At 42.4% G+C, this 19,693-nt stretch overlaps 1 protein-coding gene and 1 long non-coding RNA gene across 5 annotated transcripts in view; one reads left to right on the top strand and one right to left on the bottom strand.

The window, feature by feature from the left end:
• The window catches only part of CSMD2 (CUB and Sushi multiple domains 2), a 533,934-nt gene that overhangs the window by 70,247 nt on the left and 443,994 nt on the right, over positions 1 to 19,693 (top strand). The gene's annotated exons all lie outside the window — the stretch shown is intronic.
• On the bottom strand, positions 9,571 to 10,282 carry LOC140702047 (uncharacterized). The gene is made up of 2 exons (XR_012081088.2): positions 10,154 to 10,282; positions 9,571 to 9,603 (listed from the first exon to the last, which is right to left on the bottom strand). It is a non-coding gene; the product is annotated as an uncharacterized LOC140702047 (long non-coding RNA).

Below are 19,693 nucleotides of genomic sequence, written 5' to 3' on the forward strand. Positions count from 1 at the left end.
TTTGAGGGACTAGTCCAACTTCCCATGAAAAAGACCCCACAGATGATCAGGGACCTTTGAGGTGTCAGTGGCACACAGGCCACCTTTTCATTATCTTCCCTACTCAAGCAAAATGCCTTTCTATGTATATATCTTTACATTATGAAAAAACAATGTCTAATTACTATGCATACATTAGCAGAGATAATTGTATGCAAACTGGTGCCCTCTTTTGTCATCTTTTTTCAATTATGGGTGCCCTCTGGTGATGTGTAGATGGCCATCCGACCTACCGCTAGGCAAGGTAAACAGGCCACCTCAAGCAGCAAATCATGGATGGTACAGAGAGAGGAAGAGGACCAGTCTCCTATTCTTCTCCTCTTAAGCTAGCCCATGAATGCAGTGTACAGGATGTTGTCACATGACCTGCATTTTAATAAGGATCACTTGCCATTGGGGGTGACCACCTTTTCTTTACCTCAGGTGGCAAAATGTCTTTGCCTGGCCATGCTGGGAAGCTATGCTTTATTAGCAGGAATTCTTCCTTGCAGGACTGGAATTCTTCCTTTGCTCCCCTGTTACCCTGCAGAGAGACGGCTTGGCTTGGTTCTCTAGGTGGTATTGATGTCACTGAGACAAACCTAGAGAATCCAGCCAAAGCAATGATAATGGAAGGTGGTGATCCCTCCTCGTTGTTTTGAGGTAGGCATTAACTGGGTGACTTTCTGTGCGACCCAGTTTTGTGCATGAGCTCAAACACTGACAACTTGTAATCGTCTCCTCTGACCTTGGCGTACTCCAGGCATTATCACATGTCACATTATACAGGAACCCCCTTGCTCTCTGGCATAACTTCAGAACAAGTCCCACAACCTTTCAGTGTCTTAGTTAGCTCAGCTGGAAAAATCTGGGCTAAAGAAGCAGAAACAATAGTGAAAACCAGCTGCTTCACTGGTGTGCGAGAGGAGCAGGGCTGCATTGCTAAATAAATCATGCCTGGCACTCATGACACCTGTGCCTCTATGCGGATGTGTGTTCAAACAGAGTTTGTATAATTTCATGGCTTGATCAAGACCCAGGAGGTAGAATGGCAAACTTTGGCACTCCGATTTTATGACTACAAATCTAGGATCCCCAGCTTGTATTGGCCATGATAAAGGACTCTGGGAATCATAATCCATGACATCTGGAGGGCCACTCCCACCTTGGCACTGTCCACTTGGAGGCAGGTAGGCAAATGATGGGGCAAATAGTGGAATATCACTGATTGCATATCTCAAGAAATTAACTTGTAGTATTAAGTAGCTCCTGCCTCTGCCCCCCTCTAACACTTTGGATTCAGAGCGCTAAAGGCAGAGTTGGTTTATTTATTTTCCTTTGACTGGGAATAAGTAATTGAGAGTTGCAATGTTTTTTTTTATCTATGAGTTGCTTGGAAAATATACAAGACAAACCTAGATGTGAGTATACTTCAATATGTTAAACAACAACAACACTGAACTCTGCATTTGTATGTCCCAGGGACAGTGGGTTGACGACAGATGACTCCTATCAGCTTAACATGAGCCTATGTTCAATATTTTTTTAAAAGTTGTACTTCCCATGTGCAAAAATAGCTATTTGTTGTCATTCAGTAAAAATGAACTGATAATCACTCAGTACTATCAGCTCACCCAGTGATTGGAACATCTTGTTATGTTTGTTCTCCTGCAAAAGTGTCAACTTCAGTTCTCTTGTAGAACATCAGTATAAGTGTGGATGATGATAGGTAGGAGTTGTAGGTGGCAAAAGAGTCAATCAGAAAAAGTATTTTAGCATTCATCTTGGAAATGACTGGATGTACTGGTTCACTTGGGCTCTCCTGCTGGATATGCTGTTCCTTGGCTGATTCACCGTTGTGAGGCTGACCTCCAGCGACCAGGAAGGCAGAGGAGACATTCAGAGCTTAGGAATACAGTTTCCAGAATCATCCACTAGCCAGGCTAGTTGGGAGATTCCAGATCTTCTAGTTCAAATAGTAACTTTGCTAAGTCCTGAATGTTTTTTTGCCAATCATCTGAAGATGCCAAAATGCATACCTTTTCCAGCTCGTACATTATGACAATGTAAATGAATCATGGCTAGCAATTTTGCACTTGGAACCTCACTGTCCTTGTATGTGGTTGGCTTAAGGGGCGATGAAGACAGGGGAAGGAGAAGGAATGTCTAGATTTGAGCATGGGACAGCTAGATTTATTCTGTTGGTTTTGTGTTTCCTTCTGCCTGGGGAGGAGCATCTGGAGGCAGTATCCTTTCATGGAATGGGCAAGTTCACAGCAAATGCCAACATGCTGTTTTATGTCTTTCAAGCATATTTGCACCCTCTAAATTTCAGCAGCCTGGGTCAAAGCCATAGGCACCTGCTCCCCAGTACAATTCTGGAAGCGGAGAAGTACAAAATGGGTTGTACGAGATCTGCAGGACAGTTACCAGATCCAGCAAACAAGAACAAAAGACAGAAAACATAGTTATAGACAACCAGGTTTTGGATGGTTGTGGAAACTGAAATGGGGGAGATCAAGACATGTTGCTACCCGGTATGGTTAAGTGAATAAAGTGGTGAACCAGACTCAGGAGACCTGGCTTCAAATCCCTGCTCAGCCATGCAAACTTATCGACCAATGGTTAAAAAAAGTACCTCTTAAATATCTGATATACCTGAAAACTTTATTATGGTCTCTGTAAGTCAGGTGTAACTTGATAGCCCATGACACACATCGAAGCATGGCTGGTGCAGCATAAACAAGATTCTTCCTAGTTGTTCAATAATTTTTCCCCACTCTCTTTGCCAGACTGATCAAGAACAAAACTGGGTTTAGTGTCTTGTTCTTGGACTTACGATAAAACCGAAGTATTCACTCTTAAATTCTGCATCTCCAGGCAGGTTAAGGGGTCTTTAAAAGGGGTGCCTTCCACCCTTTTTTATTCCCTTAGCCACTACAAAAATTCAGCCAGACATTATCCATGGAGAATCTGGATTCTGCTTACAAGAATCTGGCCAAAGTCCTGTTGCTTAGCATAACAAATTGCACTAGAGTAGATCCATCAAAGAATGCAGATATTGTAAAGCCACTCCTCTGTAATTTCTATTGATTCAGTTAGGCTTACTCTAACTGCAACTTGCTGTAGCATTGTCAATGGAACTTGTAGAGGAACAGGCTCACCAAACTGGCCCATTGATTCAGTGAGCCCAATCTAGTGCAATTTACCAAGCCAAGCAACAGAATTTTGGCCAGTGACAACAGTCCATTACAATAACCACAATCCCTTGTCATGTATGTCTTTTTGGACACGGGTTTGTCTTCTCACCTTCCCATTTGTGCCCAGAATCCTACATAAGAAAAATAGGTGCTTTGCTTCCCAGGAGGCATGCTGAAGGATTGCAACTTCATAGTTTCTCTCAACAAACAGTGGCATTTTAGTTTGTTTGTTAAAAAAAAAAAACAGTTCTCATTCTGTGCTTGATCAACATGTCAGCCTTGTTCCTACTAATATTTTTCACCATTACTTTTCTCTTATGAAATCCTTTTTTTGGGGGGGGCAGTAGTTGCCAATGCAGAATTCATTTTTTATTGTTATTTCTCTTCTAAGTTATCAATTTTAGATCTCTCTCCTTCCCCACCTCTGTTTTCCAAGTGTATGCCATTCATCATCTGAGCGCTAGCTTCAGAGATGGATGACTGTGCATCATTTATCAAAGCTCATGCCACCAGCTCTCTGGCCAGAAAAAGGGAGCAAAGAGATGACTGCGAAGAGGTTGGGGGGGGCTTATAAAAGTACAATAGATCCATCCATGAAACAGCTAAGGGGAAGGTTTTAGCCTTGTTCAGTCAATCTGAAGTGAAAGGAGGCCTCAGAACATTGGCTGAAGTCTCAGGGGGCTGCTGTCCTGCAAAGCTCCAGTCAAGGAAAGAAATCTTAGGGAAAGTAGATGGCATTACAGCTTGCGAATCTTCTTGCACAAGTTGGGGGAGCAAAGCTTTGGGGACAAAATCTCTCTTCACAAAGACTTGCCTCTGTAGCCTTATAAGAGTCCATCCCCTTATATCAGGCTTGGGGTCTGAAATATCAGGGAAGGAGCTGCTGCTGACCTGGCAACCCTACCATATAGAGCAATGGTTCCCAGTCCAGGTGTTTTTGGATTGCACTCCCCCAGAACCCCCTGCCTGCATAGCTGGTGGTGAAGGTTTCTGGGAATTGCAGTCAAAGAACACCTTGGTTACCCAAGGTTTGGAACCACTGATTTAGACTAGTGGTTCCCAACCTTGGGTCCCCAGATGTTCTTTGACTACAACTCCCAGAAATCCCAGCAAGCACAGCTAGTGGTGAAGTCTTCTGGAAGTTTTAGTCCAAGGACATCTGGGGACTCAACGCTGGGAACCACTGACCTAGAGGTTACTTCATTCCTTTTTTTTTTTACAACTCACCCACGATCCTTTTCCAATTGACATCTCTCCAGTGCTCATGGACAGAGATGGGCACGAACCACCAGTTGGGCAGTTTGTAATAGTCTGTTTATCACCCAAACAGGTGTTCAGCACTTCAAAGCTCCACCTCCTCTGATGGGCACCCACTTGGAAGAAGTGGCCTGGCTTCTCTGTCCCGCTTCCTCCAGGCACTGCATGTGAGTGGACACCTACCAAAGGAGGCAGGGCTTTTCACTGCTGAACACCAATATTCCCTCTAATTTTCACTCCTGCTGAGTGAAGTGCTGCCCCTTGTATGTGCAACTCCTCCCCCCTTGTTCAGGGTTCTGTCATGACCAGAACCAAAGGGGCTGAAAACTATTGCTGTGGGTGCACAGAGGAGGAAGAGGAGCCCTGCATGAAGCAGGGTAGAGATGCGCATGTGCAGGCACGCACACACCTTATAGGGAACTTTGCTGAACACCTATTTGGCTGGTAAACAAACCAGCACAAACTGCCATACCAGTGGTTCATGCCTATCTCTACTTATGGACAATTTTTAAAAAGACTTAGAAATGATGATAATGACAACAAAAATAAAATTATTTTTATTTTATTAAGCCAATAATTTAAAATAAAATCAAACACAACTAACCAAAAAAACTTAACACAAAAAGACATAAATAACACAATACTAAAAACAAATTAGCAATTATTATTTTATAATTCTACAATTTTTATGTTCCTCTTTAGGGGGCTACATTTCTGTTGGCACTGGCTGCCTGTGCTTGATATTGGAGGTATCGCCATCGTACATCAAAGTGGGAACAAGAGCCTGTGTTTTGATAGCCCTTCTCCCTTGTTTCCCATGTTCCGATTATGGACCCAAACATCTAAGAAAAACATTTGCTAGCAGTATTACTGTAAGATTAGGGGAAACAGAAGAATCTCTTATACATTATTCAGTGAGCGTCTGTTGGCAGTCGCTTGCTGTTTAATAGCAGCCACCAAGCCTGATGCCAGGAACATACATCATCATCTTAACAGAAACATGTCTGTCTCAGATCTGTGCATGGATGCTGTTGTCATAAGGAGAATAGGTGTTTCAGACACTTCTGTAGCTGCAAAACCTGGCCCCTCTGAAAATATTTTTAGCAGATGAAATAATATAATTACTATCATTATTATCATTGGGTGGGGGAAAAAGCAGTTTATATTTGGCAATTGTAGCCTTAACTGTTAGGATGTCAGCTATTAACCAGGATAGTAATTTTAAAGATCACCCCAAAATGATCTGTTTTTTATTATTAATCTTTCTGTTAATCTTCTAAGAGAAATGGGGTAGAATGATTATAAGTTAGTTCTCCCAAAACCTCTAAGTTCATTACGATTGTCTTTTGTTCTTTTTTAAAATGGGAAAGCTCCATGAGTTTATTACATATGAAAATCTGTCTCCATTTTCTTTATTTGCGATCATCTCTTCTAAACCAGGAACTGAATAAAATTAACAGGTTGGATTAACCACACTTTAGTCTATAGGGTTATATCGAAATCAGTTTCCACTAGAATAAATCCACTGAAGGAATGGGACTTCCATTGAAGGAAGTCACCATTCATGTAAGTTCCATGGATTTGGTAGACCTACCCTACCAAGGGTAGGGACTGCAAGGAGAACAAACCTATCCATTCTGAAGGAAATCAACCCTGAGTGCTCACTGGAAGGACAGATCCTAAAGCTGAGGCTCCAATACTTTGGCCATCTCATGAGAAGAGAAGACTCCCTGGAAAAGACCCTGATGTTGGGAAAGTGTGAAAGCAAGAGGAGAAGGGGACAACAGAGGAGGAGAGGGTTGGACAGCATCATCAAAGCGACCAACATGAATTTGACACAACTCTGGGAGGCAGTGGAAGACAGGAGGGCCTGGCGTGCTCTGGTCCATGGGGTCACGAGGAGTCGGACACAACTAAATGACTAAACAACAACGACCCTACCAAGGGCTAACAATTGGGTTTTGTCCATCAGTTTAGGTTAAACTAAAGCATGAGAAGAGAGCTAGCATGGTTAGTATATCACACTAGGACTTTGGAGACCTGTGTTGAAAGCCTGGCATGTCCATATAACCACACAAAATGGAACAACAGTAAACAACATCCTGAACATCTAATATACCTAGGAAATGTTGAGTTTTGTGTAGTTGCAGAGCAAAAAAACAAGACAGTTATAGGCTTAGAGTTATAAGCAAGTTCCCCAAGAGTTCCCCTTATCTAAGTGTCTTACTTAAGTAAACTAGTGAAAATATTCAGTCAGACAATAGTAAAAAGAAGAAACAATATTTACTTACAAAATTATGTGCTCAGAAACTTCACATAAGAACATGAAATAGATAGTTTTAAAAAGAAGAATCATTTATTGTATTTTTGAAGGCTTTCATGGCTGGGATTCAATAGCTGTTGTGGGTTTTCCGGGCAGAGTTCTAACTCCTGTCTTCTGAAGATGCCGGCCACAGAGACTGGCAAAATATTAGGAAGAAAAACCTCCAGAACATGGCCAAAGAGCCCGAAAAACCCACAACAACGATCAGATCCCAGCCGTGAAAGCCTTCGAGAATACATTGAACATCTCTACAGGAAGGAAACAGTCAGACAGACCCAGAGCAAAAGACAGACTGACAGCTTCAGACAGACACACCAAAGCAAAAGAGCACAGAGAGAGTTCCGACTCCTGTCCTCTGAAGATGCTGGCCACAGAGACTGGCAAAACGTTAGGAAGAAAAACCTTAAGAACACAGCCAAACAGCCCAGAAAACCCACAACGACCACAAGAATCATTTAGTCTATTAAAATCATGACAGGATAAACTCTACATGACATATGTTAAACTGGCACTAACTACAGAAAAAGTCATCTTTACTCTAACAAAAGGAAGGAGTGCTGCAACAAAAACTTGTCAGCTGTCACTCTGCACCAACTCTGGCACTAACTAATGGGCACTAGTGCAACAGAACTTGTGCTAGTTCAGTGGGTACAGGTCTATGAAACTATGATGAAGCATGGATTTAGAGGGGGTTGTTTTATTCTATTTTATTTTGCTATTGAATTTCAGTAGAACCACAATCAACAGTAAGTAGCCCAACCGGACATGTATGCATGCATGCATGTATGCATGAATGAATGAATGAATGAATGAGCAAGAAGTGGGCCTGGTGAGTATGGATCACTCTATGCCCTCAGTCACATTGTTACTTAACTCCCCTTGCAACTTCAGCAGAATATCCAAAATAGCTGTATTCAAGCAAATTATGCCTCTTTGTATTAGTCTTTCTGAAAGACGAATCCAGCTCTGCAGAAAGGCTGGAGGAAGCTTATTAGTTTATTTTGTTTTGTTTTGTCATATTGCATTAACTTGCCGGGAGTTAAATGTGCTTACATCTGTGCACTGCCATTGCAATGTAATAAACTATGCACCATTTGTCTCACGTATATAGTCACCTGAGAAAGGTCAGGTAGTCAGAGGTCCTGTCGTATCCCTGGAGGGAGGTTCTGAATATTTATGTGTGACTTTGGCTCCCACTACTGTATAAGGCAACAGGGAGGAAGGGCAGTCGGGGCTGGTGTTGGGGAAAAATGAATTTGCACATTTTTGCAGAGGTTAGGAACTGGAGATCTTCTGCAAGGCCAGAATCTCTTATGCTTGCATATTTGGAAGATTTTCCGGCTGTCTTTCAGCCAACACTTCCAAGGTGCCTTCTAGAACCATGTAAAACAACAGCTATACTACTGCAAAACAATGAAATATTTAAATTTTTAAAATGAGAACACACACACACACACACGGGATGGGGAGAAAGCATCATCAATGTATCAATTAGAAGCACAGCAAATTACGTATAACTAGAAGCACTGAAGATGATATATTTAATAGTTGAGAGAGATACTTTTTTACCTGTCACAAAAAAGATGGGAAGATAGACACCACCCAAACATCTCTTGGCAAAATATTCTGCAGCTAAGAAAATCAAAGTTCCTCCAAGACTAGAAGGTTTTATTGCCCCGTGTCAACTCCATTAGGGTGATTTGCTCAAGTCCTCAATTTTCTGGTAATTTCGTAGATGGTGTTGACCTCTTTCTTAGAGAAAAAGAGCTGATTTGTTCTTCAGGTGGCTGATACCTACATTTTTTTTAAATGCCTGTCACAGCTAAGCCCTTGGGTGAAAGCTAGAGGGGAAACTAACGCAGAGGCTGGCAGAGGACTGCGGAAGCTGGGACAGGATTGTTTCAGGGATTTGCCATTCAGGCCGGCCCAATCATTATGTGGTGTTCAAATGGTCTCCCCAAGTAGCAGAGCAGAAGAAACTGCAGATTGCACCACTCCTGCCACTGGAAGACCTTCATGACAGATCAGTGTAACAACAGGCCAACTCTACTATTAGTCAGGGTGAAGCAGTGGCCTAGGGATAAAACATAAATTGTGCTGCTGCTGAACTCCTCCCTCTCTCTTCCCAGCCCCTCTGCCTTACTTTGCTGCTATCCTCTGCCTTCGCCTCCCTGAATGATTACTCATTAGCTTCCTCCCACAGCTCTTTTTGTCACCTGCTTACCACCCATCTTCCTCTCCAGTTAGTGCCTGGTGATATCTAACACAATATTTGTTTCTTCAGTCTCTCAGTGTTCAACTTGAAGTGGCTAGCATGATTTCACCAAGAGTGGTAGGATCAAGCCTAACCTTTCTTTCAGGGATGGAGGTGAGCAGGAAGCACTAGGATGAGGGGATCTCTGCATGATAGGGGGGGAACAGCTTATATGCCAGGGTAGGGGGTTAGGGTGATTCATGTCTGATGAGTGAGAGGGCCGAGCATCCATCAGTGGGAAACAGGAGCCCTCCTCCTCCTACATGGCATTATCAAAATTTTACCACCAGTCAAATAGCATCAGGAACCTTCACAAACCTAAATTGCATGGGTAAGAGATTCAAAAACTCCAATCTTTCATGGATTCAGTCTGAAAAAGGAGTTTTGTGTTCATTGTTTAGGTGGATTAGGTTTCTTTCTTTCTTTCTTTCTTTCTTTCTTTCTTTCTTTCTTTCTTTCTTTCTTTCTTTCTTTCTTTCTTTCTTTCTTTCTTGTTCTCCACTCTTTTGATTTTACTATTTTGTTTGGCCTGGATGATGTGATTGCAGAACCTGGAATATTATAAAAGAACATATTTCATTACTCTCAACATGTGGGAACAAAGTTGACATTAGTGCCTTGTCAGCAAAAATAAGGTGTTGTGTTTCAAATTATTAACTCATTGCAGTGGTCATTTCCAGCATGCCTTTAAAACAGAGCAGAATATTATCTAGTTCCTTCTAGAGAAAAGCAAAACCTTGACAAACTGCTGGAAATGCCCCTAAAATATTCCTTATGGTGCTTTTTAAAAATAGCATTGAAAAGTAACTCAAAATGTCACTTATTACACCAAAAAAATAACATTGTGACAACTTGTTGCAATACTTTTGTAATTTAATTTAGTTACATCAGCAATTCCCCAAAGACCAACTATTAACTATAGTTAATAACTATGTTTCTAATTAGTTACTTCTAAGTTCTGTATGATTGCAATAAAGTTTGATTACGAGACAGACTGACCTCAAGCAGTAGGAGATTGTGGGCTGCCACTTAATGTAATTGACTGTCAGTAGCAAAATAAATAAAGCCCTAAAAAAAAACAGTCTAGTGCCATACACATACCCCAGCTCCATCTTTCGTGACTTCTTGTGACTTCTTTTAACCTCTTAATACTGTAGTTTTCTTTTTCAGTCGATGACCACAACCCCCCTCTCTGAACTCTATAGTATCATAGAGTTCTTAGCGTTCTTTTTAAAAAAACCATCTGAATAGAAGATATTTTTAGCTTCAGCCTTCCCAGTTTGCTAGGAACTGTCTAGCTATCACTGACCTTCAGCTACTTACTGCTGGAAGGTTTTTCAAATTGGTGCTTCTATTATTTTTTTTTTAAAAAAAGTAAAATAAAGCTACCCTCCTTCCTAAAAGGAGCAATGATTCATTTAAACTCATTTTAAAATGCCTTTGTTCTGCTTTCTCTTATAAAAATGAGCTCTCTCTCTCTCTCTCTCTCACACACACACACACACACACACACACACACACACTCACACTCACACTCACTCACACACACACACACACACACACACACACACAAATAATTTTGAACAATAAGTCTGGTTAATGAAAGAGAGGAGGGAAAGGGAGAATACAGTTTGAAGGAAAAAAGCAGAACAGCAGATACAAAATTATTGTTACAAAATGCTTGAGAGGAAACAGAAATCAGAAAAACCGAATGAAAATTTAGTGCTGTCACCTCAGTGGGTGCACTTGAAATTCTAACAGAGTTGAATTCTGCAACTGGACTGATTTATGCAGCAAGAAAAATTTGCATAGTTTCTTCTAATTGACATAATTAGTTTAAACTCTGCTTGCTGTGGAGAAGTTGAAGAAGCTAGAGAGGATACAAAGTACATTAAAATCTCGCTCGCAACACTGGAAGTTTTTTTGGCTTCTATTCTTTCAGCAGCAGTTACCCATACATTTTCAAGTTTTATATTTATTTATTTATTTATTTATTATTTGATTTATACCCCACTCATCTGGTCAAATCGACCACTCTGAGCGGCTTCCATAAAAAGTATACAGTGAAGCATAAAATATATCAGATAAACAACACCCCATATAATAAAACAAATAATAAATGGAAAGAGAAAAGAAATTAAGTATTGACAGGAGGGAAGGCCTGAGCGTATAACCATGTTTTTAGTTGATTCTTAAATATGCCCAGTGTAGGGGCCGCACGAATCGCTGGAGGAAGGTTATTCCAGAGGCGAGGAGCCACCGCCGAGAAGGCCCGATTTCGTGTTCTTTCCTTTCGGGCCTCCCTCGGCGTTAGGCTCCTCAGCCTCACCTCCTGGCTCGTGCGGGTGATCTGAGTAGATCTAGGTGGGAGTAGGCGTTCCACCAAGTATCAAGGTCCAAAACCGTTTAGGGCCTTGCATGTGAGCATTAACACTTTGAAGTCGATGCGGAAACAGATGGGCAGCCAATGCAGCTTGGCCAGAATAGGGGAGATATGATGGTACTTTCTCACTCCAGTGAGGAGTCTGGCCGCCGCGTTCTGCACCACTGGAAGTTTCTGCATCAGCTTCAAAGGGAGCCCCACGTAGAGCGCGTTACAGTGGCCTAATCTAGAGATTACGAGCACATGTACTAAGGTAGTGAGCGCCCTCGTGTCTAGGTAAGGACACAGCCGGGCAATCCGCCAAAGGTGGAAAAAGGCAATGCGGACAACTGATGCCACCTGCATTTCCATGGTGAGCGTCGGGTCCAGGTGTACCCCCAGGCTGCCAATCCCACTCTTCGCGGCCAGGGCCACCCCCCCAAACGAGAGTCACCCAGGCCACCCACAACAGGGGCACCTACCCTCAGAACTTCTGTCTTGTCCGGGTTCAGCCGCAGCCCGTTCTCCTGCATCCATTGCAGTACGGCCTCCAGGCAGCGCTGGAGGGACAGGATGGCATCACCTGCAGTTGGTATGAAGGAGATGTAGAGCTGAGTGTCATCAGCGTACTGATGACACGATGCTCCACACTCCCTGATGACCCCGCCCAACGGCCTCATATAGATGTTGAACAGCATTGGGGAGATAGCCGACCCCTGTGGAACCCCACATTTGAGGCTCCATGGAGCCGAAACACTCTCCCCAAGCTGCACTCTCTGGGGATGTCCTCCAAGAACCAGGTCAAAGCCAGGCCTCCGATACCTAACTCGGAGAGCCTCCCCAGGAGGATACCGTGGTCGACGGTATCGAAGGCCACCGAGATGTCGAGGAGGACCAACAGAGACATCTTACCCCTGTCGGCCTCCCTCAACAAGTCATCATTCAGGGCAACCAATGCCGTCTCTGTACCATGGTGCAGCATTGTGTAAGTACCTAAGTAGTTTGACAGCTATTCCTTCAGGACTTTCTCTGGTATGCCCCTCACTTTTAGAAACACAGACACACATTCCTGGCACCTTTTTCCGTTTTGTTTTTTTGTTTTGTTTTTTTTTTTTTTCAGAGAAGCAAAAAGTCCCGTTTGAACCATCAGGGGCCAAGTGGATTTGAAGTATTCTGGGAATTTTCATACCGAGAACATTTTGCTTTAATGTGCTGAAATATGAGTGGGGGGGGGGGCTGGTGCTATACAAATAAGAATACTTATTTTTATTCTTTAGACTCATAGAATAATTGAGCTGGAAGGGGCCTAATAAGGACCTTGTGTCCAACTCCCTGCTAAAGACAGAAATCCAAGTCAAAACATATCTGACAGAGGGTTGTTCAGTTTTCTCTTGAAAGCCTCCAGTGTTGGAGTCCTCACCACCTCCCAAGGTTATGGGTTCCATCGTCGTACTGCTCTAACAGTTAAAAAGTTTTTTTCTTGATATTCAGACTAAATCTGGCTTCCTGTAGCTTGAGCTCATAATTATGTGTCCTACACTCTGGGATGATCGAGAACAGATCCTGCCCCTCTGCTGTAGGACTGCCTTTCAAGTATTGGAAAAATGCTGTCATATCTAAGTGTTACCATAGATATACCAGGGACAAGATGGGGATGTCATTATGGTAAGAGTCTAAACTTTAGAGTCCTTACCATAATGGCATCCTTATCTGTACTCTTGACAGAGCCCTGCATGGTTAGACCTTTAATTAGTCAGCAGACCACAGATGAGTATATAATTCACAACATGGTAAAGATGAGGGGAGGTGTCCACTTGCCCCTACTGTTTAGAATTTAGAACAATAAAAGTTACTGATCCAGTGCTCTGACTGAATGATGGCCTTGCCTTTGTAGCCCAATGTATCAGAAACTGGAAATTATGTACTGGGGGATTTTAATTTGTGTTACAGAAGTCATTACACCATTGCATGTGGTTGGTAATGTCTATAGTATGAAAATAAGATGATGATATAAAATTACCCCTCGAAAAAGTATTGACTGAAAGACATGAGGGTGTGTGTGTGTGTGTGTGTGTGTGTGTAAAAACACTTTGTAGGCATGACCTTCAAAATTTCTTGAACGAGGCACATCTTTAGCTGCTATATTTTTGCCTGTATCAAAATTAATGACTGCCTATGAGAGCCGATGCAATCTGAGTAGATCATTGAAGATACAATAAAATAGTGGAGTTCTATTGCTAGAGATATCAAAGGGAAAGCTGACAAATTTTCCTCGCCCATTGACTTTAATTCATTGCTCCTGTGGAGTCCTCTTGGCACAAAGAGAGAAGGAAAACAACGCTGCTGAGAAAAGCAGCTTTGGAATTGAAATAGAGTGCTCAGGCAGGCAAGCTGCAAATTCCCTTCCCTCCTCTCTTTCGATAAAGAAAGCAATTTGGGGGTTTGTAAGGAGATTAAAGAAACACCTTACAGGTGGTGGAGGCAACCTTCAGAAGTCCAAGAGATGTACATACACACCCCAAACCTTGGAGGGGGATCTACCTGCTTCTTGGACCCTACACACCACTCAATATTTTTATTTTAAAAAATAAAGGTCCTTTCATGCCCTCTGGTGGACTCTCTCTCTCCCTCCCTCTCTCTCTTGCTCGCTCGCTCGCTCCGAGTAGGGTTATCTCCATCTTTGTGTCTGAAAAAATTGAGGGTTGTCCAGCAGCCATATATACAATGGAAAGCTTCCTGCAACCTTTTCCCTAATCCATAGTCAGATGTTGTCTAGGCTTGAAGTGTCTTTGCACAAAACAGCTTGTAAGAAGGCAAAGGAGAACATCACCTACAAGGAAATCATCATCATCATCAGTACAAGCAGAGACAAATTACTGGAAGCAGTGAAATGGAGAATATTCTGAAAACAACAGAAACAAAGACTCAATATAAGAAACAACAATTTGTCAATAAATTAAAATGCTGGAAAAATAAAACACCACATGGACCACACCTGAGAAATGTTGATGGAAAGCATGATCATAATTCAATATGGGTGTGGCTAAAATTGGGGACCTTTAAGAACAAAACCAAAGGCTTGATTTTTGCTGCACAAGAACAAGCACTCCAAACCAGCATGATGAAATGTAAGATCCAAGGAGTTAGTGATAACAGCAAATGTCGACTCTGCCAAGAAGAAGATGAAACTATGTCACATCTCATCTGTGAATGTCCAAAGACTGCACAAACAGATTACAAAGTTAGACTTGATAGAGTGGCAAAGTTAGTTCACTGGTAATTGTGCAAAAAAAATGCTGGCCTCCAAAAACCCATGGGAACATCAGGTAGAGAAGGTGTCAGAAAAAGAGGAAGTCAAGATCTTGTGGGATTTCCGGATCCAAATGGATAGACACTTTGAACATAACACGTCAGACACAGTAGTCATAGAATGAAGAAATGACCAGATCATTGACATTGCAATTCCAGCGGATGCCAGAGTTGAAAATAAAGAATAGGAAAAACTAACAAAGTATAGAGACTTCGCCATCAAAACATCTTGCCTCTGGAAGAAACACACTTCAGTGGTCCCCGTCATCATTGGGGTTTTGGGAACAATATCAAGAAATTTGACACAGTAGTATAAGCAGTTGCAGATCTCAGAAATCACACCATCAGAGCTACAAAAAAAGCTAGCTCTGATATTTAACAGATATTTAGGTTTTTGGTTAAAACTGGTATCTGTTATACTGTATAGTACTAGTCAATGTTTTTATAATTTTGACTGTGCCTGGTGTTTTTCAACAACAACGACCACCACCACCACCTTAGAACTCGTGGCGCAGTGGTTAAACCGCTGTACTGCAGCCAAAACTGTGCTCACGACCTGGGGTTCAATCCCAGGTAGCCGGCTCAAGGTTGACTCAGCCTTTTATCTTTCCGAGGTCGGTAAAATGAGTACCCAGCTCGCTGGGGGGGGGGAGCAATGTGTAGCCTGCATAATTAACTTGTAAACCACCCAGAGAGTGCTTGAAGCACTATGGGGTGGTATATAAGCAGCACGCTTTGCTTTGCTTTTGCTTTTGCTTAGAACTGCAGAGCTGGAAAGGACCCTATGGATCATCAAATCCAGACTCTGTCAAGGAAGCACAGTGGGGAATTGAACTCCCAGCCACTGAGCTATCCAGCAGTTCTAAATGCAAAATACCTCCTTGTGCACATTTCTTAAAAGGTACAACCAAAAGCCAGGCAAGCATACCGCCCAAAGCAGATCCTGCCTATTGCTTATCTCAAACGTCTCTCTGCTTTGACCTTGAAGTCAAGATCAATATATTTCATGTTTGTATGGATTTGCCTATTCGAGTTCTGCAGCATTTGCTGCCTGCAGCAGGTCAGGTGAACACATCGCACAACAACACAGGTGAAATGAACCAGGCATCGCAAAGGGGATGCAGGAGAGCCTAATTCCTCTTTTCATGGGAGCACTGTTTTCTTGGCAAGAATTTGTGAGCTGCAATTTATTGGTATGGGATAACTCTTGATCAATCCCTGAAGAGTTCCTTAAGGCAAGACAGTGTTTGGCGAAGTTGTTCCCCACCCACCTTGAAAGTCACAGTGGTGTGGCCATCGGACTGTTAGACTGGGATTTGGAGGCTCTTATTTAAAGTCCTAATTCTGTCATGGGTTGACCTGGAGCCAGTTGCTCTCTTTCAGTCTGATCTTTCTCATTGAGTTGTGTTGATTTTTAAAAAGGTGGGGGGGAAGAAGATCCTTGTGCATTACCTTGAATTCACTGAAGGAAAGAAGGGGGTATAAAGTAAATAATAATAAACAGATATACAGGGCATTTTCAAATAAACATATCTCGGGAGAAGCACATGGTGCAAAGGCACAAAGTTAATTATGACCTTTGTAGCAAAGAAAATCTTTAGGCCAAACGTGAGGTAAATGATGAGTCAAGTCTGGAACATTCAGTAGTGATGGTATTTTTTCTCTGTCCTTATTTTTATGAGCATGGAAAATATTTTCTGTCTGTGGCTCTGATTATTCCTAATTTCTTCGACTGAACATTAGCTAAAAATAACCCAAGTTCCTACCCATTAAAACTGTTCCCTGTGGACATTTCAAATCACCACTACTGAGGTAAAATCAGAAATAGAGTTTCAGGTGCCCCCCCCCTTTCTATTATCCTTTGATTTGTTTGAATAATATTCAGGTAGAAAAGAATTCTCACCCACCCCCATCCATACAGCACTTACTAGCAACAGAGGAAATATCCAGCCATTTCAACGGGCCAAATTGAGTAGATACAGCTGATAGGCATGCACATGAGCAGAGGCAGATGGCCTGGCTCCTGAAAAGGAAGCCCGGGCACTGTCTCTGAAGATGGCAGAGGAGGAAGAGGAGGAAGCGGCAGGACCAGGGAGGCACTTTGTTTCATTTCAGCAAAACAGGTTGCACAAACCGGCCGGGGACATGAGTTTTTTCAGTCCATCGTTGAGTTTGTGCCAGTCTCTAGAGCACAGCTCTTACAGGCTTCCCAAAGTGGCATTACGCTGTTTTTTGTTGTGTTTGTGTTATTGGTTGGGGGTGGGTGTTATAGGAAATTATACTTTTGGAAAGAGAAACCAGTGGGATCATCACTGAAATTATATTTTGGGGAGCCTGCCCGCAATCCTGGGACCACATTCAATCTACCCTTGTCCCGAAGATTTTAAAAGCCTAGGTATCCAAAGACCCTTTGAATGGATGGGTCAGCCCATCCTCATTGCTGTTTCTATAATTGATTTTGTTTTGCTTCGCTTTTTTTAAAAAAAAACCTCATATTTATGTTGTTGAGTTCACAAAGAAAGGTGTGAATTCTGGAAAGTTAATAGCACAAAATGAGTCAAGCAAAACTCACGCCGCCCTAGTTCCTACATCTGAAATTTACCAGGAGGGGGGCATGGAAAGAACAGCAGCTCCCATACTCTTGAAGTGACCTATAAATTTCAAATCATATTTGAAAGCAGATTTTATACTCTGTAGGACGTTGTATTATGCTGATGTGGAGAAGATGTTCTCAGGAGATGCCATGTCAGAGCAACTCTTTGGAAGCCGGAAAACGAGCAGCTCAGGTTGTTCTATTCATTACAACCTTAGCCTAGATCTTTCATTTGTTGTTTATTAAAATATGTATACCTCCCAACGTCTCCCAAAGCATCCTAACATGAGTTATAATAAAGGAGGAAGAACGCTATCCATCTTGTTTGAAGCTCATCTTAATAAAAAGACAGTAAAGCAGAAAACTTCATTGAAAAAAAGAAAGAAAGACGGGCCTGCAGCAGAAAGAAATATGCTTCTAAAGCAAACGTTTGGCCCGAAGTGCCCTCTGAAATGAAGCTATCTTTATTCAATGCCAAAAGCTTCTGACCTCCTTACTGCTTCTCATCTTCCTGCAGCACTAAACCATGATGTAGCAGTATGTACAAAATAGGCTATTCCAATTGCTTTTTCCACTTTTTTTTGGTAAGTTTCCTAATGCAGATACCCTTTCCAGTTCCCTCTTCAAAACCTGCCTTTCATTTGAAGCCTGTGGTTTAACCTCCATTTTATAGCCCATGCAGTACCACAGTCCTGTTTTCTAATTTTCTTTCCTGAAGGAGCCCCAAGACAGTGTGTAAGAGTATCAAGGACAGTGAAAGTAATTAATATACCACAATTGGGGGTGGGGGTGAATTGGGGGAAGGTAGCACGAGGGCATCAATAGGTTTCCAGAGTATGGAGTTTGGGTAGATTCCCTTAGGAAGACTTTTCAGAATTGTGGCTCTGTGAACTCATCGTTCTACAATGGGGTCTTGACTTGAGAACTTAATCCGTTTTGGAAGGCAGTTCTCAAGTCAAAAAGTTCTCAAGTCAGATCTGCATTTCCCATAGGAATGCATTGAAAACCATTTGATCCGTATCTGCTCTTTTCCGTCCATAGAAACTAATGGGAAGCTGCTATTCCGCCTTCAACCACTAGAGGGGGATATTTTGTTTCTTTTTTTCTTAGGTCAAGAAAGGTTCAGGGAAGGCAGGGAAAATACAGTCCAGGCAGTACCAGGCAGTCCGAAGACTGTCTCCCAATTCACTCTCTAAATGCTGGGAGGAGTGAGGAAGCAGACAGGCACCCTTTTCACTGGCCAACAGTTAACTGAAAGTTCAAATTTTGCACTTTCCCTGCCTCCCACGTGTTTTTTTTTTCAGTTCTTAACTCAAATCTAAGTACTTAAGTCAAGTCAATATTTTCTTATGAGAGCGGTTCTTAAGTCAAAATGTTCATAACTCAAGCCGTTCTTAAGTCAAGACCCCACTGTATTGTGTCAGGCAGGAAGTAAAGCACCACCACCTTTGATGGAGCAAGGTCATGGTTACCATCATCCCCTGGCATTGGACTGCAGTTCAGTAGTAAATTGCAGTTAGAGTAGGCCCATTTATTTATTTATTTATTTATTTATTGGACTTATATACCGCCCCATAGCGCTACAAGCACTCTCCGGGCGGTTTACAATTTTAATTATACAGGCTACACATTGCCCCCCCAGCAAGCTGGGTACTCATTTTACCGACCTCGGAAGGATGGAAGGCTGAGTCAACCTTGAGCCGGCTACCTGGGATTTGAACCCCAGGTCGTGAGCACAGTTTTAGCTGCAATACAGCATTTTAACCACTGCGCCAAGAGGCTCTTAATGAATTGAATTGAATCAATAGATGCTGATTCACCAAATCCCTACTGATGCAAAGGGCCTACTCCTGTTTTAACTTACTTTTCAGCCAACGCAGCCTTGACATACTGCCAGAAGTGGAAGAGGAGCATCAGGTGGTTCTCCAAGAGCCCTCATTCCCCTTTGCCACTCTCAGTCCCCCAGCCAGCCCCCCTCTCCCCTTTGCTACCTCTATCCCAGTTGGTTCTGAGGACTCGTCAGAACAAGGAATTATTGAAAAGACACAACAGTTTCTGGGAATGGAATGAGAATGCAATGCAGAATAGGAGGAGGAGCAAGCTCTCATAGTGGCTGTCAACCATTGCCAAAGCTCTGCCACCTAAGGTAGGTGTCTCACTTAGCCGATGATAGGACTGGCCTAGGGATATCTTATTTTGGTCATGTTGCAGGAAGATAAGACTCACTGGAAAAAGAAATAATTTAGGATAGCAGGTAGATATGAAATTGTTTGACTCAATAAAGGAAGCCACAACCTTTAGACTGGAGACCTGGGCAAAACTTTTACTGGTAGGATCTCTTGGAGGCCATCCATGAAGGTTACCATGGGTTGGAAGT

This window comes from Pogona vitticeps, chromosome 9 (assembly GCF_051106095.1).
Source record: "Pogona vitticeps strain Pit_001003342236 chromosome 9, PviZW2.1, whole genome shotgun sequence".
Taxonomy (NCBI): Eukaryota; Metazoa; Chordata; class Lepidosauria; order Squamata; family Agamidae; genus Pogona; species Pogona vitticeps.